General features: G+C 39.9%; 1 long non-coding RNA gene across 1 annotated transcript in view; it reads left to right on the top strand.

Moving 5' to 3' along the window:
- Positions 1–22,458, top strand: part of LOC129633309 (uncharacterized) — a 181,049-nt gene extending 158,591 nt beyond the window's left edge. The window contains exons 4-5 of the long non-coding RNA XR_008705014.1: positions 8,087–8,170; positions 21,947–22,458. This is a non-coding gene — a long non-coding RNA (uncharacterized LOC129633309). The remainder of the gene's footprint in view (positions 1–8,086; positions 8,171–21,946) is intronic.
- Positions 22,459–26,355: the final 3,897 nt, after the last annotated feature.

Below are 26,355 nucleotides of genomic sequence, written 5' to 3'. Positions count from 1 at the left end.
CTGTTTAGTTGGATGTATCTTTCCCTTTCTCCCTTATTTTTTCTTTACATACTCAATTCCATTTATATGAAAGTGGTCCGTAGCCTGTTAGGAATCTGGCCACACAGCAGGAGGTGAGCAGTGGGCAATCAAGCAAAACTTCATCTGTATTTACAGCTGCTCCCCATCGCTCACATTTTCTCCCTGAGCCTTGTCTCCTGGCATTAGATTCTCAAGGGCATGTGAACCCTACTGTGCTTGAATCATCCAAAAACTATCTCCCCACCCCCTGTCCACTGAAAAATTGTTTTCCATGAAACCAGTCCCTAGTGCCAAAAAGGTTGGACACCATGCTTTAATACATCAAGCCCCCTTCTAAGTCATCGCCGGCTCTTCCCTCAGTTTGGGATTCTCTTTCCCTTTGTCTGCATTGTGTCTCCCTCCCCTCCTTCAAGTGTTTAAGCTCTTAGCATCCCCAAAATACTAGTAAAATGGTAGTAGCTTCCAGTCTGTCTTTCCTATCTCTTTTTCCTGCTTTATTTTCCCCTTAGTGCTTATTACCTTCTAGTTTTCCTCAGAATATATTTTTACTATTTACTCTTTGCTTTTTATCCTCTACTATTCATAGTTTATAACTTCTATGAGGGCAGAAATGCATGTCTACTGTTTTATTCTTCACTGTTTTATCCCTAACATTTAGAACCCTTTTGTTCCTATTGCTACTGTAACAAATTATTACAGATAAACTACACACATTTGTTAACTTACTGGCTCTGAAGGTCAGAAATCAAAAATTGATCTTATGGAGCAAAAATCAAGGTGTTGGCAGGGTTGCATCCTTCCGGAGTCTCCAGAGGAAAACCCGTTTCCCTGCCTTTTTTAGCTTCTAAAGGCCACCTGCATTGCACAGTGATGTTTCTTCCTCCACTTCCAAAGTGCCTCTCCATTTTCTGCTCTCATTGTCACATCTCCTGTCTTTCTGATGGTGACCTTCTTTTAGAACCTTTGTGGTCCTTCCATAAGGACCCTTGTAATTACATTGGGCCATGCCAGAAAATCCAGGCTGATCTCTGTATCTCAAGATTTTTTATACAAGCACATCTGAAAATTCCCTTTTGCTGTGTAAGGTGACATATTCACAGGTTCTGAAGATTAGGACATAGACATCTTTAGGGGACTGTTCTTCTGCCACAGGGCCTAGTATGTGTTAGGATCTACTGAATGCCCAGTATAGACCGATCAATGATAGATCAGATCAGATCAGTCACTCAGTCGTGTCCGACTCTTTGCGACCCCATGAATCGCAGCATGCCAGGCCTCCCTGTCCATCACCAACTCCCGGAGTTCACTCAGACTCACGTCCATTGAGTTGGTGATGCCATCCAGCCATCTCATTCTGTGTCGTCCCCTTCTCCTCCTGCCCCCAATCCCTCCCAGCATCAGAGTCTTTTCCAATGAGTCAACTCTTTGTATGAGGTGGCCAAAGTACTGGAGTTTCAGCTTTAGCATCATTCCTTCCAAAGAAATCCCAGGGTTGATCTCCTTCAGAATGGACTGGTTGGATCTCCTTGCAGTCCAAGGGACTTTCAAGAGTCTTCTCCAACACCACAGTTCAAAAGCATCAATTCTTTGGCACTCAGCCTTTGTCACAGTCCAACTCTCACATCCATACATGACCACAGGAAAAACCATAGCCTTGACTAGACGGACCTTTATTGGCCAAGTAATGTCTCTGCTTTTCAATATGCTATGTAGGTTGGTCATAACTTTCCTTCCAAGGAGTAAGTGTCTTTTAATTTCATGGCTGCAGTCACCATCTTCAGTGATTTTGGAGCCCAGAAAAATAAAGTCTGCCCCTGTTTCCACTGTTTCCCCATCTATTTGCCATGAAGTGATGGGACCGGATGCCATGATCTTTGTTTTCTGAATGTTGAGCTTTAAGCCAACTTTTTCACTCTCCACTTTCACTTTCATCAAGAGGCTTTTGAGTTCCTCTTCACTTTCTGCCATAAGGGTGGTGTCATCTGCATATCTGAGGTTATTGATATTTCTCCCGGCAATCTTGATTCCAGCTTGTGTTTCTTCCAGTCCAGCGTTTCTCATGATGTACTCTGCATATAAGTTAAAAAAGCAGGGTGACAATATACAGCCTTGATGAACTCCTTTTCCTATTTGGAACCAGTCTGTTGTTCCATGTCCAGTTTTAACTGTTGCTTCCTGACCTGCATACAAATTTCTCAAGAGGCAGGTCAGGCAGTCTGGTATTCCCATCTCTTTCAGAATTTTCCACAGTTTATTGTGATCAATGATAGATAACCCCCAAATAAATGGGACGATTCTAGCTAGTAATAAATGTGACACAGTAAATAAGATGGTGTGATCTAACAATCTAATAGTGAACAACTGCAGGGATGAGGATGGAGAGCTCTGGGGAAGAAACTGAGAGATTAATGGGAAAAAAGACTCAACCAAAATCCCAAATGAGGGACCTCTCAGATAGAGAAGAAAGCAAACACAAAGACCTAAGACTGTAAGGAGCTTGGCTTGTGCCTGAGGGACAGAGACCTGTCAGATGTGATTGTTCTGGGGAGTCAGTTGGTAAAGAATCTATCTGTAATGCAGGAGACTGAAGTTTGATCCCTGGGTCAGGAAGATCCCTTGGAGGAGGAAATGGCAACTGATTCCAGTATTCTTGCCTGGAAAATTCCATGGACAGAGGAGCCTGGTGGGCTGCAGTGCATACGGTTACAGAATGTCAGACATGACTAAGTGCACACAAAGCTCACAGCTCATGTAGACAGGAGACAAATCATTTGGGCTCTTCTAGGCCAGTGAGGAGCTCTGATTATATTCAGAGGCTGATAATAAGCCATGATGGTGGAAAATGGATTATGGAGTGCAAGAGAGGATGTGCAGAGATCTGTTCAAAGTTCTTGCTTCAGTAGTCCAGGTAAAAGACAGGAGTTTCTTGGACTAGGGTGGAAGCCATGGGCATAGAAAAGAAACCTGGCTATTTTTAGGATGCATTTCATAGTTAATGCGAATAGGATTATTAGACTATGGGAACAATGGATTATTCCAAAGTTTTGGTCCTGAGCAATGGAGTATATGGCAATGCTAATTACTAGGGAAGACTTGGAGAAGAGCAGCTTTGCAGGAATGTCAACAGTTCTGTTTTAGGTCTGTGAAATTTGAGATGCTTGTAAGTCATCCAAGGGGCCATGTCAGGAAGACTTCAGTTGGGTACACCCAAAGCTCAGAGGAACAACCGGTTGATGTTGCTCTGTACTTAAGGAGCATTGTGTAGCATAGATATCATTTACAGGCATGGGACTGAAGGGGACCACTTAGAGACACAACAGGCATTCCAGATAGTGGTAACCATAATAGTGCTGACCTTGTGCCAAGCCCTGCACTTTGATTTTTATATATATTAATATATTAAAAATCTTTAATCCTTGTAACAATTCATTGAGATGAAATCTTTTATCATATTCCATTTGATAGTAGAGAACACTGAGGTAGTTAAGAAACTTGTCTCAAGGTCACACAGCTAATAACTGGCCAAACTGACAATCAAACTCAGGAAGTCTGGCTCCAGGGTCATGCTCTTAAACCTTGAATTTGTCGAGTCTTGTTCCTCTCATAAGTATAGTCTGGATGAATATAAGATTATAGACCAAATCACCACACTGCATACTCGCTCAGAGTTTTGTTATATTATCTTAAGCTACTGCCTGGATGCAGATTGGAATTGCAGTTGATGATAAGCAGAATTCAGTGGTGAGAGAGTTTACGTGCACAAAATATTTTCTTTCCTTTTAATGTGCACTGACTTTTAAAAAAATTTTTTAAACTTTTTTCATGCTGCAGAGCTAAAGCTTTTTATGCCATGTTAGGGTAGAATTTGAGAAAATATATTCCATGTTTTACATAAATGGGCTTCTCAACAACCCCTAGGAAATTCTGTGGTTCCGTGAACCACTGCTTGAAAATCTGTTCACCATCATGACAAAAGCAGCACCTCTTTGAAGGGATAAAGTATTTGGAATTGATTCCCAGGATGAATCACATTTTCATAATTGCACAAGATTACTCACAAGATTCAAGGGAGTTAGATTTGAAAAATGAAATAAAAATCAAATAAACCCAACTTATAAACTTTGCTTACAGCATGTTCTCAGATAACACCCACGGAATGTTTCTTGTGTCAAGACTCAACCTGAAGATGCTCTGAAGAGGAATTTCCACTTCTATAACTTCATCAGTAACACAATCAGAGTGGTGATACACAGTGTTCTTATTCCACTGTGTGGGACATAGAACAGTTTGTTGATTAACTGACTAATGAATATCTGTTCAAGACAGTCTAAGGTCAGAGTCTGATGAATGAGTCAAAGGGCAGTTTTCCCAAGAGAAATTTAAGCCTGAGTCCTCAAGGTATAAGGATGAATATGGTAATGATGAAAAACTGCCTCTGATTCAACATGTGCTTTGTGCATAGTAATTAAACAAAGACATTCACCGATGGTTGATTGAACACCTACCATGGGCCCAGCACTGGGCTTGCAATAATAAGTTAGAGAGGCAGATGAGCACTATTCTCATGGACAAATAGGAAAAATGGATGGTCAAATAATACAATTAGAGTGTAATGGGGGAAGACAGAGTTCTGTGTGTATGGGGGTAGGTGAAGGCATTTTTCTGGTTGGTTCTCACTGCTTTGATGATCTGGCTATGATATGATATTTATATCGAATCATGGCAAAATACTCGAAAATTATTGTCAGCATTAGTGTCGGTCAGAGGATTAAACTGTTTTGGATCCGGTTCTCTGGATTACTAGAATCACAAGCCCATAAGTAAAGAGTAGGTTTCATACACTAAGTTACAGATAAGATTTTTTTTTTTAAATTACAACTGATTTACAATTTTGGTGTATAGCAAAGTGATTCAGATATATACATATATATATATATATGTATGTATATGTTCATTTTTACTATCTATTGCTTTAGATTGGATACCAAATGTTTTTTTTTCTTTAAGGTTTTCTGTTCCTTTCATCTGGAGAAGGAAATGGCAACCCACTCCAGTCCAGTATTCTTGCTTGGAAATTCCTATGGACAGAAGAGCCTGGCAGGCATACAGTCCACGGGGTCGCAAGAGTTGGAAAGGACTTAGCATCTAAACCACCATCACTCCTTTCATCTACTGATACCTAATTTTAAGGTATCCTAAATTACCTGAATTATCAAGATGGTAATTTTAAACTATCCACAAACTGCTTTACATCTCTCTCTCTCTTCTCCAAATCCCACTAGAAATGGATGAGCAGGTATGCTCCTTAAAAGTAGGCTATTTTCTGGAGGAAAACACCTAGCTGTAGGCACTGAGAGATGCATTAATTGCTTCACTTATTCTTTCATTAATTCATTTTCATTGATTGAGAGCTGAAATGCACTAAACATTGTGCTTAGAGCTATGGATTCCAAACTGAGTTCCCCCAAAGATGTCCACATCCTAATCCTAAGAACTGGTGAATAGGTTACATGGTAAGGGGAATAGAAGTTGCTGATCATCTGCCTTTGAAATGGGGACAGTAGCCTGGATTACTCAGGTGGGTCCACAGTAGTCACAGGGCGCTTATTAGTGGAAAAGGGAAGCAGAAGGAGGAGCACCAGTGAGAGGGCAACATAAAAAGATCTCAGCCCGGTGTTGTTGTTGGCTTTGAAGACAAAAATGAGGCCACAAGCCAAAGAGTTCAGGTACTGTCCAGAAGCTGAAAAGGACAGGGCAGTAATAGATTCTCTCCTGGAGCATCCAGAAACAACCCAATCCTGTTGACCCCTCACCTTTAGTCCAATGAGACCGGTTTTGCGCTTCTGACCTCCGGAAGGGTAAGATTTTAAGCCCCTAAGTTTGTGGCAGTTTTGTGTTACAACAGCAATAGAAAATGAATGGTATGGACTGTAAAAGACCGTTCCTGCCCTCAAAGAGCTAACAGGTTGGTAGAGATGCAAAGAGTCCGATGACATAAGGTTGCAGCTACCAACACTGAGCACTGACCAGGCAGGCACTGCAAAAGCCTTGTAGAAAGGATTCTCTCTGCACTGGGTAAGACAAAAAGCTACAGCTGCTGCTTTTTTTTTTTCTTTTTGCTGCCCAAGCAGTCCTTTGCACCCTAGGGTATATAGGATGATGTTTTGTGGGTATTTCCCTGCACAGCTGGGAAATTTGTCAGAGAGGCTAGTGGTTGGACCCACAGTGTTGAAGACATAAAGGTAGGGATGCTACTTGGTTTAGAAGAATCTGAAATATTTGTATGTTAAATACTACCGCATACTGAAACTTACATCTTCAACTCACTGTCCTCTCCAAACTCCAGATCTCAGTGTATATCTGGAGTAATTCTGACCTAAGTTGGAGCAAGCATCTTGTCATGAACCAGAGTTGCTGTGGGAAGATACATTCTATCCACATACCTACCTCTGCGGATACTAACCTGATCACCTGGGTTAGGCAATGTTTGACAGGTTATTCCCATGCCTCCAGCAAGGCCAGATTGAAATCTTTGGAGGCCCTAAAGGCTCAAAAACACTAAAAGACACATATCTTTATTTTCATTTAATAGAACATATTACCATATTGAAAAATAAGTTCTGATATTTTACATTATGACTGCATTTTGTTGTTGTGATTCTTTTATTCCTGAAACTATAAGATAATTTCCTAAAAACTTCTTTTGGTGCTTCTGCCTAGGTCCATTCTCTTTCTGTCTCTGGGTAATCCAACAAAGGCCCTCTGGGACAGTTGTTTACTATTTGGGACACATTCTCATTTTCTCTCCCTTCCCTGTTGCTTTTGAAAGGGACCTGATAGGTTTTTTTTTTTCCTCCTATAATAGATGTAATTCATTATTCTTCATTGCAAGGACTATACATTTAAATTAAATTAGTGTAATTCTTTCTATAAATATTTATTTAGCCCCTGATGTTTTAAAACAGAAGAAGTATTAGTGTCTTAAAACAGAAGAATGTATTAAAACAGAAGAAGATCTATACTAGAAATAAGAAGGACAGCTGCAGAGGTTAATAATAAACTTTTGTCCTTAGAGACCTTATGATCTCTGGGAAGTGCTACCTCATTGTAAACCAAAGGCACGGATCACTGGGTCCTAGGACTTGTCACATGACAGATGATGTGGGGGTTTTTTCGGGGGGCGGTGGTGGATGCTGGGGGTACGGAAATGTCAGAAGCTTTCTGGGAAACTCCAAATCACATTCCTACCTTCTAAGTTTGACTTTGAGAAGAAGCCTGGATGTTAATTAGTATCAGCCACTTGCTGATTTAGTATCAGCCACTTGCTGAGTATCTATCCTGGATAGAAACTATGCTGGCTATGAAAGAAAAAAAAAAAAATCAAAAAACAAAATTCATAGAACAAGTAAGTGATGGAAATCATGCAACATAGTAAGTAGGAGAGCCATATGAATCCTGACCACCTGGCCTCAAAGCTCATCTTGTCGCCTATGCTTGGAGGCTCTTTAACTCACTAGATGGCTTGTATTTCTCTCATGTCAGGTTTCCATAAAATCCTGGTGTGTTACAGACTACTCAGGTCCAATTATAATAGGATTCCTTCTCTCCCCTCAAGGATTCTTGGTGAAGGTCAACTCCTAAAGAGCTGTTAATAAAAAGTATCAGTAGAATGGAGTTCAGTGTTCCAGTGTTATTGGAACACATTGTTCCATTGTTATTCTGAAGCCAGTCAACATCAGATATCAGGATTGGCTGATTAATGAGGCTTTCATATTACTTTAGTTTTAGCATTTATTTAATTATCCCCACAGAAGGTGTTAGAGGAGTTCACTATTATTTATTATTTTATTTTTGGCTGTGCTGGGCCTTCATTGCTACGCTGGCTTTTCTCTGCTTTCTAGCTGCAGTTGCAATGCTTGGATTTCTCATCACAGTGGCTTCTCTTGTTGCGGCTTCTGGGCTTTGGAGCACAGGCTCAGTGGTTGTATCGCATGGATTTAGTTGCTCTGTTGCGTGTGGGATCTTCTCGGATCAAGGATTGAACCTGTGTCTCCTGCATTGGCAGATGGGTTCTTTACCACTGAGCCATCAGGGAAGCCCAGGAGTTCATTATTCTTCATCACTACCTACTTACTACAAGAGGAGAAGGGTATGTATACACTTTATGTTAATTATGTGCTAATAAAAACATCTGTATATGGATGGAAAACAATACATTTGGGGCCATGAGAAGAGAGACTTTCCCCAGTAGTTTTCCTCATTTAGCCTATACATTATCCATTAAATTAGACTTTTAAAGATGCTATCCTTTAATCATACCAGAAAATTAGCCATAATTTTATAAAACATCAAACAGAAAAACCTATTAATCTCATTGATATCTTATAGGCCAGAGATGCTATTGAAAATATATAGCTTTTGACAGGGAAGGAGAATGAATCACATAACAGATTTGAAATTAAAAGTCTGAAATTTATAATATCTATGTAGCAGTATGTGAGTTCTAGATCACTGAGAAAAGTCAGTAACTTACATAAATATCCCAGTCTCTTTAGACCCCTGATTATTATTTCTCTTGTCTAAAACCAGAGATTTTCTCCAACTGCTAATTTAAGAAAAGTAGCTAAAATTTTAAATGAATATCATTTTTCTTTTCCTTTTTTACAGAATGTAGCAGACATAGCTAGTTGCCTCCTAAACACTCCAAAAGCTATTTCTTGCTTCCTTTCTTGGTAATAAGCCTTGATTTTGTTTGGAATAATAATTGCACAGGTTCATTTCCTGATTTGAGATAAGGTTAGACTAGCCAGAAATTGCATTCTCCTTTGCAGCTACTACATTTTCCAGCTTTTCTTACAGTATATGAGGTCATAGGACTATGTTATTGACAATGAAGGTGAGATTATGTTTGGAGGCTTCTGGAAAGGAATTGTTTTTCTAATAAAATAGCAGTTGTGTCACTGCTGTCCTGTGCTCCTTTCTTTTTCCTCCTTCAAGTGTGGACACGATGCCTGGTGCTCTAGCAGCCATCTTATGACCATTAGCACACAAGTCACAGTAGAGTTAAAGGAGCCCCTTTCATATCAGCGTCATTGAAGGTGTCAAAGATTCTCTGTCTTCAGACTTTTACGACCATATTATTTGAAGTACATATTTATCTTGATATGTCAACATTTCTGAGAACAAGAATGTGTCATTGGCTTGGAAAATATAACAGAACTCTCCTTTCATCCCTGAGAACTAAGGCAGGAGATGGAGGAGATGGTGGATTAGATGGATTTTAGAAACATTCTTTAAAGTAGAAATATACGTACTTTCAAAGTTATCTTTAAAGCTCAGAATCAGTGGCATTTCATTTTTGAAAAGACTATTTTAAGAATAAATAACTTCTGCTCTTAATGCTAGATTAGTGTTAAATATTGCATTTCATATGTATCCATACAGTTATCTCAAAACTGTGAAGTGCTTCTTCTCTTCTCTATTTAACTGCCTGTAGCACTTCTCAGTTGAAAGATCTCTTTCCCTCTGCTTTTAATTGTTATTAGGCATCCACTTACTGAGAAGGATGGGTTTGCTTTATGGCATGGTGTGGGGGATTTCAGTGCGCCTAGCCTTCCTCATTGCTGTGGTGAGAGATTAGATAGCAGTCTGTTTAGCTCTAGACTTACATCAGTAAGTGGCCACTGCAGACATAATAGCTAAATTTGAAAACCCACCCCTATACTATAGTAACCATTTTTCCTCAGGTAAGGAACTAGAAAAGGTGACCAGTACATAATCCTCAGGAAAATGTTTTCAATTTCCTGCTAGCTGGAGCCCTGTTGCAGTTCTGTTATGAACTACTCCAATATGGCAAAAGGATGGAGGAGATGGTTTTTAAACCATCGTTTCTAATTAGTACTTGTTGCAATGCCAGTAGGCCTGCTGGCCTTGAAATTAGAACAAGGCAGGACAGACATTGAAATGCAGGGGAAGCCTTAAAGCAATAAAACGCCTTAACTCTTTCTTCCACTCCATCGCAGTGCTACAGCCAGACAGCCTCTCATGGTACATGGCTGTTCATCTCCCTATACTATTATAAGGGTTACTAAAACCCCAGCTCACTGGCCCAACCCACGTGGGAATTTTCCTGACTGACTCTCAGTAATGACTCCTAAAGGTCAAACTAACACGATTCAATTTGTTGAGTTCCTTAGACCAGGTAGGATGCCCCTGATTTCTTGTCACTTTTACACAGATGTCCTTGAAATTCTGGGTGGTTCCCAGAAACCCTCTCCTTTTACTGCAAAGATGAGTCACTGAAGACTCAGTCATCAACCATGATTTGGGGCTGTGCTAACAGTGACCATTGAAATTACCAGATCATCTACAAACCACCTTTTTGTTACTAGCTTTAGCCTCTTGATAGAACAAATCTTCACTAGATCTGCTAACAACATTTTGCTGATACAAGTTTCAGAAGTACTAACTTGAGGGACGGGACAAGATTTGAACAGTAGAAAGGAGACACCAGCAAAATGGACTAAATACCCATTCTTGTGTAATAAATGGGTTGTAGAGTTTTTTTTTTTTTCTTAGCCTTCTGTCCCTAATCAGTAGAACAGTCCACTTTAAAATATGCCACAGTTTTTATCATTTATTCATAAACCTTAACAGGATAAGAATGTCTTTTCACAGAACTTAAACATGATATCAGCAGTAGAAACTGACCTGATGAGAAATTAATGGGGCTTTCCAGAAGTCATGATGAGTAGTTTCTTAGAGAAGAAGAAAATTTCCAATCGTAGAAATGCCATCTGGATTTCCAGTCTACCATCATTCCTCTCCTAATCTTGAATTTCAATGCTTACTGTTTTTATTCTTTTGGTGGACTTTCACTTCTACCCTGGAGAGTCCATCCTTTCCCATATAGTTGTACACAAGGAAACCTGTACTGAGGAGGAGATGGTGAGGAAGGCCTTGGGGTTAGAATTGGAGCCTCATACTGTTCCCAGGAGGTCCTCAGACCTCATACAGGTCCCAGGGGTCCTGTAAGAACCAGGGTGAGGTAAATGTGAGAATTCATGGTACAGGAGAATTATGTTCTAGTATTTATCCTGATCCTCAAATGATCCTTTATCGCTTCTGCAAAGGCAAGAAGGGAATTGTCATGGGTTCTGCATAGTGACCAGAGCACTGAATGGGGAATTTAAATTCCTGCAGGGTCTGGCACTTACATTGTGGCCTCAGCTTCATCATTTTACTTTCTCTGTATCTTCATTTATAAAGTGAATTGATTAAACTATAAGTACATCAGTCTTTTTCGGCTCTAGCATTTGATGATGATAGAAGCTTTGTGATACAATGGAAAAGGCACATGTGCAAGTGAACTTCCAGGGATACGTGTGATTTTTGCCAAGTTGAGCTCTCTGAGTTTTAGTTTGTTATCAGTAGAATGAAGAGAATAGCATTTGGCAGGCAGGGCTATTGTGAAAATGAGAGATGATGTATAGTAAGTACCTGACGAAGCCCCAGAATGCAGATGGCTTTTAATAGAAGTGTTTTTATTCACTACAGTGACCTAGTCCTGAATGGTCTCACATTTTATGCTGTGGTTTTAGGCTGATATCTGTCCCCATTGATACATAGCCTGAAGTGGATACTGCTGCCTGAGAGAGGAAATGAGTCAAGGTCCTAGCTCCATGTGAGAATGGAAGGGCAGCTCTGTCCCAGGACCTCTGAAAAGCCCTTCGAGACATTAGTGCCCCTTTGCACAATTTTGCCTCCACCCATTCTCTGTGGCCCTGAGATCCTCCCCAACCCCACTTAGCTGATTGAAATGTTCTGCTGATGAGGGAAAATGTGGAGAAGCATGACTGATAGTTTTCTTCAACTTTGGGAAAGGAAAGAGAAACTCAAGAGCCCCTTGATGAGAGTAAAAGAAGAGAGAGAAAAAGTTGACTTAAAACTCAACATTAAAAAAATGAAGATCATGGCATCCGGTCCTATCACTTCATGGCAAACAGATGGGGAAACAATGGAAACAGTGACAGACTTTATTTTGGGGGACTCTAAAATCACTGTGGATGGTGACTGCAGCCATGAAATTAAAAGACATTTGCTCCTTGGAAGAAAAGTTATTGCAATCCTAGACAGCATATTAAAAAGCAGAGACATTACTTTGCCGACAAAGGTTCATATAGTCAAAGCTGTGGTTTTTCCAGCAGTCATATATCAGTGTGAGAACTGGACCATACAGCAGATTGAGCATCGAAGAACTGATGCTTTCGAACTGCGGTGCTGGAGAAGACTTGAGAATCCCTTGGACTGCACTTGAGAACCCGTTGGACTGCAAGGAGATCAAACCAGTCAATCCTAAAGGAAATCAGTCCTGAATATTCGTTGAAAGGACTGGTGCTGAAGCTCCAGTACTCTGGCCACCTGATGCAAAGAGCTGACTTATTAGAAAAGACCCTGATGCTATAGAAGATTGAGGGGCAAGAGGAGAAGGGGGTGAAAGAGAATGAGATGGTTGGATGGCAACCCTGACTCAATAGACATGAGTTTGAGCAACTCCAGGAGATACTGAATGACAGGAAGCCTGGCGTGCTGCAGTCCATGGGGTCTCAAAGAGTCGGACATGGCTGAGCGACTGAATAACAGCAACTGCCCTGTAGGCTTAGAGGGGTTCAAGAGTGACTTCTTGGGATGCTTTTGCTGACACTCTCAGGTTCTTGTGTTGAGAATTCTGCAGGACACTGAGGGACAGAAACCCCCTGCCGATGCAGGAGACATAGAGTTATGGATTCAATCCCTGCATTGGGAAGCTCTCCTGGAGAAGGACACGGCAACCCACTCCAGTATTCTTGCCTGGAGAATCCCATGGACAGAGGAGCCTGGTGGCCTACAGTCCATAGGGTCACAGAGTCAAACACGACTGATGTGACTTAGCACGTGTACTGAGGGACAGGGAGCAAGTCAAAGATAGCTGAAGATATCCACTTAAGCCATGCCCTAATGTTTCAGCCGAGTTGGAGTCCTTTGGAAAACCAGTTACCTCAATCTTGGGAGAGAAGAAAGTTCTTAGATTTTCATCAACAACAAAATTCTCTATGATTTAAGGGAAACTGGATCATTTGACACCTTGGAGATTTTGCCTGAAGGAAGATAATTGCTTGAAACTTTCTATGCTTTGAGCTTAAAAGCTATTTAGCAGTTGTAAAATGGATAATGTATTTACCTCCCTAGAGCAAAGGGTTTTTCATCTTTGCATTGAGCCTAGACCAAAATAGTGTCCTCTAGAGGTCACCAGTGCACCAGATTTGAAGACCACGGAGGCCTCCAGAATGCTTAGGAAGAGCCCAGCGTCCCACTCCTACCTAAGGGAAAGAGAAAATAAGGCAAATAAATTACGGGAACAGCTGCTCTCCAGCTAGTCTCTTAAGAAATAGGAAATCTTGTTCAGAATAGAGCATTTTCATTGATTTTTCTTGGTTTATTTTGGCCCTCGTCTGCACTAACTGGAGGAAATTTTTGTAATGGTTAAATGCTTCCTCACCGATAGCTTAATTTTGGAAGTCAGAAAAGAAATTTTTTCTGTATGGGAGAAAAACTGATGTGGAAGTGAACTATTTTAGCCACCATTAATGAGTGTGACTCTCAGTGGTGGGTGCCCTGGCTGAGGAGGAAAAGTCTTCGGGTCTCCCAGGCGTGTCCTCAGAGGACCCGGGCACACCGGGGTGAGAAGCTTGGGAAGCAGCCCTGTGATGAACGGTTATGTAATCCCTGAGCTGCTTGACGTGGGAAGACACTGTCTCAAGCATGCACATCTCTGCAGATGAATGAGAAACTTCACACAAAAAAGATCACATTGGTAGTCGAAACGCACATTTCCTTTGGAAGAACTATCAGCCAAGAGCCAAGAAGATGGCACTCTGGAGGTCCTAAGGGGACTTTGCTTAGCTAGTTTGCCTTTTTCATTATTCTTATGCTTTAATCTCCTATGAAGCAAATCGACTTTCCCTCAGAGAGAGCTTGCCTTGAGAACAATACTGTGTCTTGCCAGCTGATGTGAACCAGGGGAGCAAATGACACAATGCTGGGAGCCCAGGGCGTGTTGTGACACAGCCCACTGCTGGTAGCCTGCATTGCTCAGGCTGTGACCTGGGAGTCACCACCAGCAGATCCCAGCATTGTTCCTGCTGCTCTGGTTGCTCTCTAAGGAGAGGAATTCCTCCATCAAGACTTTCCCAGGGTCCAGATACTTGCCAGAAGCTGACCCATCAGGAAACTGCCTCTCCCCTCTGGCTTCCCACATTCCTTCCTGAGCATGCCCCAGCCCAGGGTGTGGCCAAGCCTCAGAGGATCTGCTGGGGTTGATTGACAAGAAAACAAAGCCTTCCTCTAGATAAGAAACATCACAGAGCTTTAGGAAATCTATTTGTTCTGGGTGGAGCTCGCTTTCTTTCTCTCCTTTTTCTTTTTTTTTTCTAAGTCTACTTTGCTGACTGTGTAGTTTCTTATCATTTCTTTAGGATGTGTGAAGCAGTTATTCTTTGAACAATGAGCTCTGTTTGGGTAACTTTTTCTTTATGGCTAATTCACAAGGAAGGAAAATACTTTGTACTAAAGGGCTATGGTGATCTTTCTCAGGGCTATTAGATATTGTTCCTGAGCACTGAAGAGAACAAAGGTATATTTCCATTACAGTTCACTCTGCGCTGTGTTCTTCAGCTCAGTGCCTGGTTACATGCTGTGAGATGGAAGTTGTAGAAAGGATGCCACTTGTCCATCATTCTGGAGAATCCTTTAGCTTAGATGATATCCTAGGGGGATTCCAGAGTATTGAGCCATGTTGTAGCTCAGCCAGGTTGAGAATGGTGTCATTGAGCACCCCATCCCCCCACCCCCAACCTCACCCTGTAAATGTGGGGCAGACTGAATGCTTTCCTCATTCAGTTGTTCAGTCGTGTCCAACTCTTTGTGACCCCATGGACTGCAGCACGCCAGGCTTCCCTGCTCTCTACCACCTCCCAGAGCTTGCTGAAACTCATTGTCCATTGAGTTGGTGTTGTCATCCAACCATTGCATCCTCTGTTGTCCCCTTCTCCTGCCTTCAATCTTTCCCAGCACCAGGGTCTTTTCTAATGAATTGATTCTTTGCCTCAGGTGGCCAAAATATTGGAGCTTCAGTTTCAGCATCAGTCCTTCCAATGAATATTCAGGGTTGTTTTTCTTTCAGATGGATTGGTTTGATCTCCTTGCTGTCCAAGGGACTCTCAAGAGTCTTCTCCAACACCACAGTTCAAAAGCATCAATACTTTGGCACTCAGTCTTCTTTATGGTACAACTCTCACATTCATACATGACTACTGGAAAAACCATAACTGACTAGACGGATCTTTGTCAGTAAAGTAATGTCTTTGCTTTCTAATGTACTGTCTGGGTTTGTCATAGCTTTTCTTCCAAGAAGCAAGCATCTTTTAATTTCATGGCTGCAGTCACCATCTGCAGAGATTTTGGAGTCCAAGAAAATAAAGTCTGTCACTGTTTCCATTGCTTCCCCATCTATCTGCCATGAAGTGATGGGACTGGATACCATGGTCTTAGTTTTTTGAATGTTGAGTTTTAAGCCACCTTTTCCACTCTCCTCTTTCACCTTTGTCAAGAGGCTCTTTAGTTCTTTTTCAATTTCTGCCATAAGGGTGGTGTCATCTGCATATCTGAGGTTATTGATATTTCTCCTGGCAATCTTGATTCCAGCTTGTGCTTCATCCAGCCCAGCATTTCTCATGAGTGCTTTCCTAGGACTCTGCTATTTTTTTTCCCCCAAGGTTATCAATTGTGTAACTTTGAGCAAGTCTTAAGTCTCGATTATCTTATTTGTAAAATAAAAGGATTGGACATACTTTCTGAAGTTCATTTGGAATCTAATATCTACTCAGAGTTTAAAGCTGTTCAGTCAAGCATTAGCTGCATCTTAGCAAGGGTGTTAGTCTCTCAGGGTTGCTGTAACAGCATGCCAAAACTGGGTGGCTTAAGAAAAACAAACTTTATCACCGTTCTAGGGTCTATACATCTCAAATCAAGATGTCGGGGGCCGTGCTCTCTGTGGGCCCTAGGGTAGAAGCCGTCCCGGCCTCGTTTACCTCCTGGCAGTTTCCGTCCTTGTTTTATAGATGCATCACTCCAGTCCTGTCACTGTCTTCCCCCTGTGTGTCTCCACGTGTGAGTATCTGTCTCTGTGTCCAGACTTTCACTTTTTAAAACCAGTCATACTGGATTAAGGCCCACTGTAATGACATTATTTTAACTTGATTATTTCTATAAAGACTGCATTTCCTTATAAGGTCGCATTCTGAGATACTGGGAGATTCAGACTTCAACATGTCTCTTGGGAGGACACAAATCAACCCAGAACAGCAAGCTACTAGAAAATCTTCTCTTTGAGCTTTGGGTCTGTTCTTCATGTTACTTTTTGTCCTGAGAGGCCTACATGTATTACACCAGGGGACCACTTTGTCCTCTGGCTTCCAGTTGGGTTAGCCAGTGGCAAGAGATAGGATGCAAGGGAAGAATGGGATGCATGCTCAGTCATGTCCAGCTTTTTGCAATCCCAAGGACTATAGCCCACCAGGCTCCTCTATCCATGGGATTTTCCAGCCAAGAGTACAGAGTGGGTTGTCATTTCCTCTTCCAGGGGATCTCCCTGACCCAGGGATCAAACTCTTGTCTCTGGTATCTCCTGCATTGACAGGTGGATTCTTTACCATTGAGCCACCTTAAATCATCTCAGTCCTTGCTAATAAAGTACTTGGGAAGGAATATCTGTATGTCTCTGATTTCACATGGAAAAGGGAGGCACATGCATGGAAAGGACCAGTGAAAACCTCCAGAAGGACGTGTTCTTAGACTGCTTTGTGAAGTCAGTGATAGTCTCACATTTAACCACTTGAGGAAACTGTGTTGTTCGCTGAATCTCTTTGCATTCTGAGCTACTAAATTTATACGGTTGGTGCTCAAACCCATGTTTTCACATTTCACTATTTGCTTCTAAAAAGGTATATTTTCACTCTGGTGTTCATCAGCTTTTAATAATGAACACTTGTACCCTACATGGTTAGATACTTGGCCTTTTCCCTCTCTATTTATCCAAGTCCTTTTTTTTAAAGACTCCTATGAATAAAAGAGGCAGAGAAGGGCATCTAGGGATGTTGCATAGCTGCTAAACTCCTGTCCACTCATAAACATGCTTCTCTGTATCTAGTATTTTAGTTTCTTAGGAACCCTCAATATTGCCTGCTCTACTCTAAGTCTGCTCCCAATCCCCCATTTTTTCAGTGGCCTTCCTTCAGTGGGTTTCAGGCTTCTCTGTTCTACCCCCAGGTGCCTCCACAGCCATTACTTTCACTGTTTTGGACCCAGGGTCAAATCTACACCAAGATCAATGTGCTAACAATATCTCTTGAAGCCCATTGTGCTCTGGCTCAGCTGAACTCTGCTGTGAAAATGGACATGCAGATTTAAGGGTGGGAGTGACACCAAGTAGATGAAATGTGTCTTAAAATGTATAGAGGAGATGGGTGCATTACTAGCAAACAAAGAAACAAACTGAGTTGAATATTTGTGGCTAAAATTTCTGGTTAGAATTGGAGAATTCTGAGTTGATTTGCATTAGAATTATTATTATTACCCCTTAAGGGAGGTGGGAAACTCATTAAACAGTAGAAAGTTATTCTTTGGATTTATCAAGTAGCTCTTTCCAAATCACATTTGGCCTACTAAAGTGTGAAGGGATAAGCAACGTTCAGATTCTGTTTTTCTTAAAGCCCCACATGGGTTAAGTAAGAAATGGAAAGCATACTACTGTGTTGCTGGAAAAGACTCTTGAGAGTTCCTTGGACTGCAAGGAGATCAAACCAGTCAATCCTAAGGGAAACCAACTCTGAATATTCATTGGAAGGACTGATGCTGAAGCTGAAGCTCCAATACTTTGGCTGCCTGATGCAAAGAGCTGACTGACTCATTGGAAAAGACCCTGATGCTAGGAAAGACTGAGGGCAAGAGGAGAAGGGGGCAACGGAGGATGAGATGGTTGGATGGCATCACTGAGTCAATGGACATGAGTTTGAGCAAACTCTGGGAAATGGTGAAGGACAAGGAAGGCTGGTGTGCTGCAGTCCATGGGGTCCCAAAGAATCGGACATGACTGAGTAACTGAACACACAATGTGCATCTTGAGTTGTTTCGGAAGTCAAACATTAATTCAAACTTACGATACATGAGAACGTCCAAGATGGTTTCAGGATAAGTCTGGATATTTTTTACATATATAATTACCATCATGATTTTATTATTCTGGACTCAACAGCAACAAAGTTTGTTTTGTTTGTTTTTAAGATATAAAGTAATATAAAAAAAAGAAGAGAGAACTTAGTGAAAATAAGAATAGCCAGCTCTCAGGAACCTTATTTCTATTTCACTTTCAGGGTTAGCAGGATGAAGCAGAAAGAGCCGTGTAGGTGCTAGTATAGGTGAGAAGGCAATGGCAGCGTGTCGTGTCCTTGGGCTGCACAGGGGGCAGGCCTCTGTGTTTACTCATCTGTCTTGTGTTGCATTTCTGCTTATGCACTTAGCCTGGCTCCCCACTCCCCACTCTCCACTGAATCAAGGCTGAGCTTCTCTCTTGGGATTTCACAGCTGTCCAAAATAGGACCCAACTTGGTTTCCTGCTGCTGTGTGAAGAAGGGTGTCAGAAGAAAAATTTTATAGGTACTGAACAAGGCCATCTTTGTTTGGTAGGAAGGGTTGGGTCTCCATGTGATGAGCTTTTTGAGATGGGAGAGGTGCTGGCAGTGAGTTCCTGGGGTTGCAGAGCCCCCCTACAGGTTATTAAGGCTGGGCCTGAGGTCTAGCTTCAGGAGCTCAGTAAACATGTAGGGACTTAATTGCAGGAGCATGGCCCTGCATGAGGGCTGACAGCAACTAGCAGTTGGCTTGAGATGGTACCCTTGAAACTGCTGCGCTAGTGCCCCTGAGATATGAAGCATGAATAGTCCTGAAAGCTGAGACGTCCGGAAGCCGAAAACAGAATTGCAAGGCTCCAGTGCTGGCGACTGGGAGGCAGGGGCTGGAGATCCTTCTCTTGTCAGATGGCTTATTTTCAGTCTAATCTGTGTTCTGTGGGCTGTTGACATGCCTGAGCATATCCAACAGATTGAAAGGAAGAACCACAGGGAATGCATTTGCATAAAGGCCCAAGATGGTATCTGGTGCACGTGGCCTTCTCCAGCAGTAGGGCGAGGAGAGTGGGTGAGCATGAATACAGTATGGGCTGTTGAGCTCAGCTGCTGTTGATTTATGTTTGAATCCTAGGTTCAGAGGAAGCTGCAGATAAAAAGTGGAGGAGTTGTTCTCTTGCAGAAGTTAGCTCTGTATGGGGACCATTGCACAGAATAATATGTATTTCAGAGATGTTTTTCTAATTCCATCATCAAACACAACGATTTTCTGCACTGGGGGGCTTTTAGGAGGAATACTGCCAATTTTTAACTCTAGTGTATCAGAAACCTTATCTGGAAAAGACACAGGTAAAGCCCACTCAGTGAAAAGTTGTAATAAGTAATGAGATGCATAATGTCATATTCCTCCAAAATACTCATTTAATTTTTTGTCTAATTTTAAAAATCACAGAACATTTTCACTGGGTGATTTATAATGTATCATAAACATTTGTTTCATTTTTATTTCCTTGAAGTACCATGTTTGAAAGATAAATCTTTTGCTTTAAAGAAAACTGCAGTGAGTTTATTACATAATTTGATTCATGCTAACATGCTGACTTCATGTTGTGAAGCACAAAAGCCGTAGATCTTGTCTTCTTGGCAATTCTTACAAGGCAATAAAATAAGCATCTACTTGAATTATTATTGTATTAGTCACAGTTAATTATATATTTAGATGTGTTGTATTACATTGAAAAAATTAATTTTTTGTATGTTATATTACATTGAAAAAAATTACTTTTTTCTTCCCCTCTAAGGAAGGCAAAGAGATGTTTAACCATTTAGAATTTAACTCTTTTTTCTCCTCCAATGGACTGGAATAGCAAAGAAAGATTATGAAAGGGTCCGAAGAATGGAATCAAAAGTCCAAAAGACTATGGTTGTTGATGTCTTGAATCACCAATTGTATTGATTCCAATACCTACTGGTTTCAGCTACCTTGCCAATTATCTCAGTATATAATACAAATATCACAATAGAATAGCCTATCCCATGGAAATACTGTACATCCAATACAGGATTTTAAGAGTCAAAGAAAACTTGAAATGTTCTTGGTCCTCTAAATGGTATTATAATATTGGGGGTGATCCCCAGGCAAATCCTCAGTCTAAGAGCAAAAAGTTCTTTTGAAACTAGATTGATATTTATATGGATCAGAGGATCTTTGCCTTGAGACTCTGAAGATAATACAATCAGGAGGATGAGACAAAAATAAAAATATTGTATATGTAAAATATTAGTGGAAGGCCTTGGGTAATGGGGTGTTAGAGCTGGGATGATCTTTGAAATGTGGGGGCCAACTATCCAGTTTCTAGGACTTTGGGGTTTCTTGGGATATAGGGCTTCTGTGTTCAAACACGACAAGAGGAGTCCTTGATAACCTACTGTTGAGATTATGTTCCTCAACTTCTTTACTTTATCCATGAAAAAGATAAGGCCCAGTTTGGTGAAATGACTGGCCAATAGCAGAATCAAGATTATATTCCAAATCTGGTCTTTGTCCCACCACCCTGTGTTGCCTCTTTAAAAATCAAAAGGAAAAATATTTCGAGAGAAGATGTTTTGGGATAAATGACCACAGGAAACGGGTGCCTCAACTTAGGTATAGGAACAAGGCTTTCTGAGGATTTGGATTACAGCAGGCACTGCCAAGATAGGGTTGGGGCCAGCTGTAGGCAGACTTCCCAGCGTGTTTCCTTCACTGTCCAGTGAATAGCATTGCATTAGTTCCTGCAGGCTGTCATAACAGATTACCACAAGCTTGGTGACTTAGAAAGCAGAAATATATTTTTTCTAAGCTCTGAAGGCCGGAAGTGTGAAATCAAGGTACCAGCAGGGCTGCATTCCCTCCAAGGCTCTATGCTCCCGTCCTTCCTTGTTTCTTCCAGTTTTTGATGGCGGCAGATGCTTCTTGGCTTGAGGCTGCATATCTCCAGTCTCTGCCTCCATTTTCACATTGCTTTCTTCTCCTCATTTTTTTTTTTTTCCTTATAGGTACTCGTGTCATTGGATTTAGGGCTTATCCTCATCCAGCATGATCTTCTCTGAGATCTTTACCTTAATTACTACCGCAAAGAATATGGTCAATCTTTACAAATATTCCATTTGCCCTAGAAAAGGATGTGTATCTTACCATTCTATAATGAGTCCTCTATAAATGCCAATTAGGTTGAATTAGCTGATAGTATAGTTCAATCCTCTATGCCTATATTGATTTTCTGTCTACTTTTGCTGTTACTGAGGAAAGGGGGTGCTAAAATCTCCAGCTGTAATTGTGCATTTGTCTGTTACTCCCTTTCAGTTCTCTGAGTAAATCTCTTTTCACTTTCAGTGAGTAATTGCTTGATGTATTTGAAAGCTCTGCTATTTGCTGAATACACAGTTAAGATTATTATGTGTTATGGAAAAATTGATACTGCTATCAGTATGAAATGTTCTTCTTCATGCCTGGAAGTTTACTTTGTTCTGATGATTATTTTTTTCTGATATTAATATAGTTATTCCAGCTTTCTTTATTAATGTTTTCATGGTATGTTTTCTATCCTTTCACTTTTATACTTTAACTAAAAATGGCTTTCTTGTAGACTATTTCTGGACATTTTATTTTTATTTATTTTTCTGGCTTCTCTGTGTGACTTGTATTATCTTATTTCCCTGACTAGGGATTGAACGTGGGCCCACAGCAGTGAAAGCACTGGACTGCCTGAGAATTCCTGGGACTTTTTAAAAAACCAAATTTGATAATGTTTGTTATTTAATTGGAATGTTAAGCCTTTAATAGTTGATGCAATTATTAATATGATTTGGTATATATATATACCATTTTATTTTGTTTTCTATATGTCCCATCTGTCCTTTATTTTTTTTGCTTGAAAAACGTCAAGATTCCTTGTAATAAAAGGTTTGCAGTTGACAAATCTTCTTAGCTTTAGTTTGTCTGAAAAGGTTTTTATTTTGAAAGGTATTTTCACTAGATTCAGAATTTCAGGCTGATAGATATTTTCTTCTAGCTATTCAAAGATGATATTCCACTGTTTTTTAATTTGCAAAGTTTTGGATGGCGAATCTATAATAAATATTACCTTTGTTTCTCTGAAAGTATATTTTTTCTCCAAATATTTAAAATTTCTGTATCCCTTTTTTTAGCAATTTGATGATATGCATAAAGGTGTGTGTGTACGTATGTACATGTGTGTGTGTTTATCATTTTTGGGATTTACTGGGTGCTTTGATTTATGGGTTTCTAGTTGTTATCAAGTTTGGAACATTTTGCCATCATTTCTTCACAAATTTTTGCTCATATAGCCCCCATTTCCAACTCCATTTCTCCACCACTAGTTTTCTCCTTCTGAAACTCCAGTTACATGTGAAATCTTTTTCATTTTTGGCTTTTCTTTTAGTATTGTAAAATTTAGTATTTAGTATTGTAAAAACAATACTAAAAGAAAAACCAAAAATGAAAAAGATTTCACAGAGAAAACTCTCTGTATTTCATTTGGATAAATTTTATTGCTGTATCCTCAAGTTCGTTGATATACATTTTTCTTCCATGGAATCTAATCTACTATTAAATACCATTCATAGTAATTTTTTACCTTAATAAGTTAAATTTGTCTCCCTCTATGTTGTCTATTTCTTTCATATGTTCATGTTATCTCTGACATTTTTATTATATGTAATATTTATAATGTTTTACTGTTCTTGTCTATTAATTTTATCATCTATCATTGGTGAGTCTGTTTCTTTTGACTAATATTTTTTCTCCTGGTTATGGATCACATTTTCCTGCTTCATATTCTAGTACTTTTATTGGAAGTCAGACATTGTGAATTTTATATTTCTGATTATTAATTTCTGTTATTTGTCTTTAAAGAGTGTTAAAGCTTTTTCTTGTAGGAAGTCAGGTTAGTTGATTAGTATAAACTTCTCAGAATGTATTTTTAAGCTGTTTCAGAGTGAGTCTTTAGAGTAGCCTTTATTCTACAGCTGATTCATACCTACTGTTAGGGTGTGGCCTTTTATATTTCTATTGATTGCCATTTTTATACAGTGAGGTCTCTCTACTTTGGAAAAAGCAAAACTAAACAATTTCCAGTCCTGGGGGGGTGGAAAAAAAACCCTTTAAAAATTGTGTTGCATTTCCTTTGGTATTTGTTCTTTTCTCAGAAATTTTTCTTGCTCATGATATTTGATGATTGATTTTCAGCCAAAGGCTCAAGAGAACTCCTGTTCAGACATTTGAGCTGCTTTCTGTTTCTGTTTCACTTTCTCTCTCTTTTCTGTTCATCTCTGCTCTCTGGAATTCTCTCCCACCAATTCTAGAAACTTCTTACCTGAACTCAGATATTTATCTCCTCAACTCAGTAACACTGCTCTCTCTGTTTAGATTTCCCCTCCCTATGCTATAGTCTGGAAATTGCCTGTAGGCTGTTGATGATAATGTTTGTTTATCTCATGTTTTTTCTCTTCTCTCAGGTATCAGAGACACAGGATACCTGTTTCCAATGCCTAAAAACAATTTTTGCATATTTATAGTTTTTAATCATGTGACAGTTATTCTACCCCCTATTACTCACTTGTACCTGGAAGCAGAAGTCAATAATTTAAATTTTTTTTTATATGAGCAAAAATTAATTTTCAGAGTTAAACATTTAGAACTTATCTTTTAATTCTAGTTTGACATGTACAACTGGTTAATTCATATTTCCTCTTGGATATCTAATAGATATTCTAATATTAATGTTTTCTCAAAAGAACTCTTAGTTTCCACAGCATATCCTCACCCAAATTGTCCTTCCCTTGGTCTTTACTATTTCATCAAGAGGCACCATCACCTTCCAAATTATTCAAGATAAGAACCTAGAAGTCAGGTTGATTCTACTCTTTATTTCACACCCTAGATTGAATTCATTAAATCCTATTAATTTTGTTTCAAGATATGCCTCCATCATATCCACCTAAGTCACCTTCACTGACACCAGCTAGGTCTATTACCTCTCATCCAAATTATTATAAAAACCTCTATACTTTAAATTTTGCTCTTCTCTTATTCATTCTCTGTACAATACAAGAATAATTTGTAGAATGTAATCTGAATCAACATTCTCCTATTTTAAAACTTTCAGTGGCTTCCTTTCATTCACAATAAAATTTAGACTCTTAATACAGCGTGCAAAGCCCCATGAGACCAAGGTCTTGTCCATCTTACCAGCCTTGTGCCTTAACACTCTCTTCAGAGTTCACTGTTTTATGACCATAAAGTTCTCCTTGCAGTTATGCATGTGCTGTTTGTTATATCAAGGTATTTGCACATGAATTTCCTTTCCTAGAGTTCACTTACTCTGTTTTCCATATGGTATCTCCCTATCCTTAAAGTTGTAGTTTAAATACTATCTTTTCTGAAATATCTTCCCTGACCATTCCATCTAAGCAAGTCAGCCTAATTCATTGTTATTTATCGGTTCCTTGCTTGTGTACTATATGAAATTTATTATTTTCTTTTGTAACTTGTAAAAAAATTTTTTTTCTCTTCCTCCCCACTCATAGGAGACAGAGACCACCCTAGCAATATTGCTTGTTATTGCTCTTCTAAAGTCTAGCAAGTACTTGGCTCTGTCATTATCTAGGTTTTCTATCTGGGAACAATTTCCAAATTATAGTGTTGATAAGGGGATCCAAATAGAGATGGGTAGCTTTAATGATTTAAGGAGATAAATATCTTTTTTAGTTTGTGGGACTTGAGATTAATAGAAATGGTTAAAAGAATTAATGTGTTAGACCCATATGGAGAAGACAAACTTTAAAAATGGGACCTGAGAATAGAATTTATTGATATGTTATTGTGTATATCTGTATAAACTAGATTTACATAGAAAGCAAAAATGTACATACTATGGTAAAACAACTTTAGATTTTAGCAGAGTGTTTTACTTAACACTTAGTACATCATTGATAAATTAGTGAAAATTGACAGAACAAAGTCTGGAGCCTCCATTTCATTTCCTTCATCAGTTCAGTTCAGTCACTCAGTTATGTCTGATTTTTCGTGAGCCAGTGGACTACAGCATGCCAGGCTTCCCTGTCCATCACCAACTCCCAGAGCTTGCTCAAACTCATGTTCATTAAGTCAGTGATGCCATCCAACCATCTCATCCTCTGTTGTCCCCTTCTCCTCCTGCCTTCAATCTTTCCTAGCATCAGGGTCTTTCCTAATGAGTCAGCTCTTTACATCAGGTGACCAAAGTACTGGAGCTTCAGTTTCAGCATCAGTCCTTCCAATGAATAGCCAGGATTTATTTTCTTTAGGATTGACTGGTTGGATCTCCTTGCAGTCCAAGGGACTCTCAAGAGTCTTCTCCAACACCACAGTTCAAAAGCATCAATTCTTTAGCACTCAACTTTCTTTATAGTCCAACTCTCACATCCATACATGACCACTGGAAACACCATAACTTTGACTAGATGGACCTTTGTCAGCAAAGTAATGCCTCTGCTTTTTAATATGCTGTCTAAGTTGGTCATAGCATTCCAAGGAACAAGCATCTGTTAATTTCATGGCTGCAGTCGCTATCTGCAGAGATTTTGAAGCCCAAGAAAATAAAGTCTATCACTGTTTCCATTGTTTCCCTGTCTAGGTGATGGGACCAGTTACCATGATCTTAGTTTTTTGAATGTTGAGTTTTAAGCCAGATTTTTCACTCTCCTCTTTCACTTTCATCAAGAGGCTCTCTAGTTCCTCCTTGCTTTCTGCCATAAGGGTGGTGTCATCTGCATATCTGAGGTTATTGATATTTCTCCTGGCAATCTTGATTCCAGCTTGTGCTTCATCCAGCCCAGCATTTCACATGATATACTCTGCATATATGTTAAATAAGCAGGGTGATGATATACAGCCTTGATGTACTCCTTTCCCAATTTGGATATGGAAATTCATTTTGACTTCTTTTCGTTGCAACTGACACTAGAGTGAACAAGTCTGTCTAAAATACTAAAGCAAAGCATTCTCCTCACTACTAACCCTATTTACCCTTTCTCCTTGAAAATAAAGGGCTATAGACAATGTCAAAAGTAT

The sequence above is a fragment of the Bubalus kerabau genome, chromosome 18 (genome assembly GCF_029407905.1).
Source record: "Bubalus kerabau isolate K-KA32 ecotype Philippines breed swamp buffalo chromosome 18, PCC_UOA_SB_1v2, whole genome shotgun sequence".
NCBI lineage: Eukaryota > Metazoa > Chordata > Mammalia > Artiodactyla > Bovidae > Bubalus > Bubalus kerabau.
Note: the sequence above shows the minus strand (reverse complement) of the source record. Positions and strands in the feature narration are given on the sequence as shown.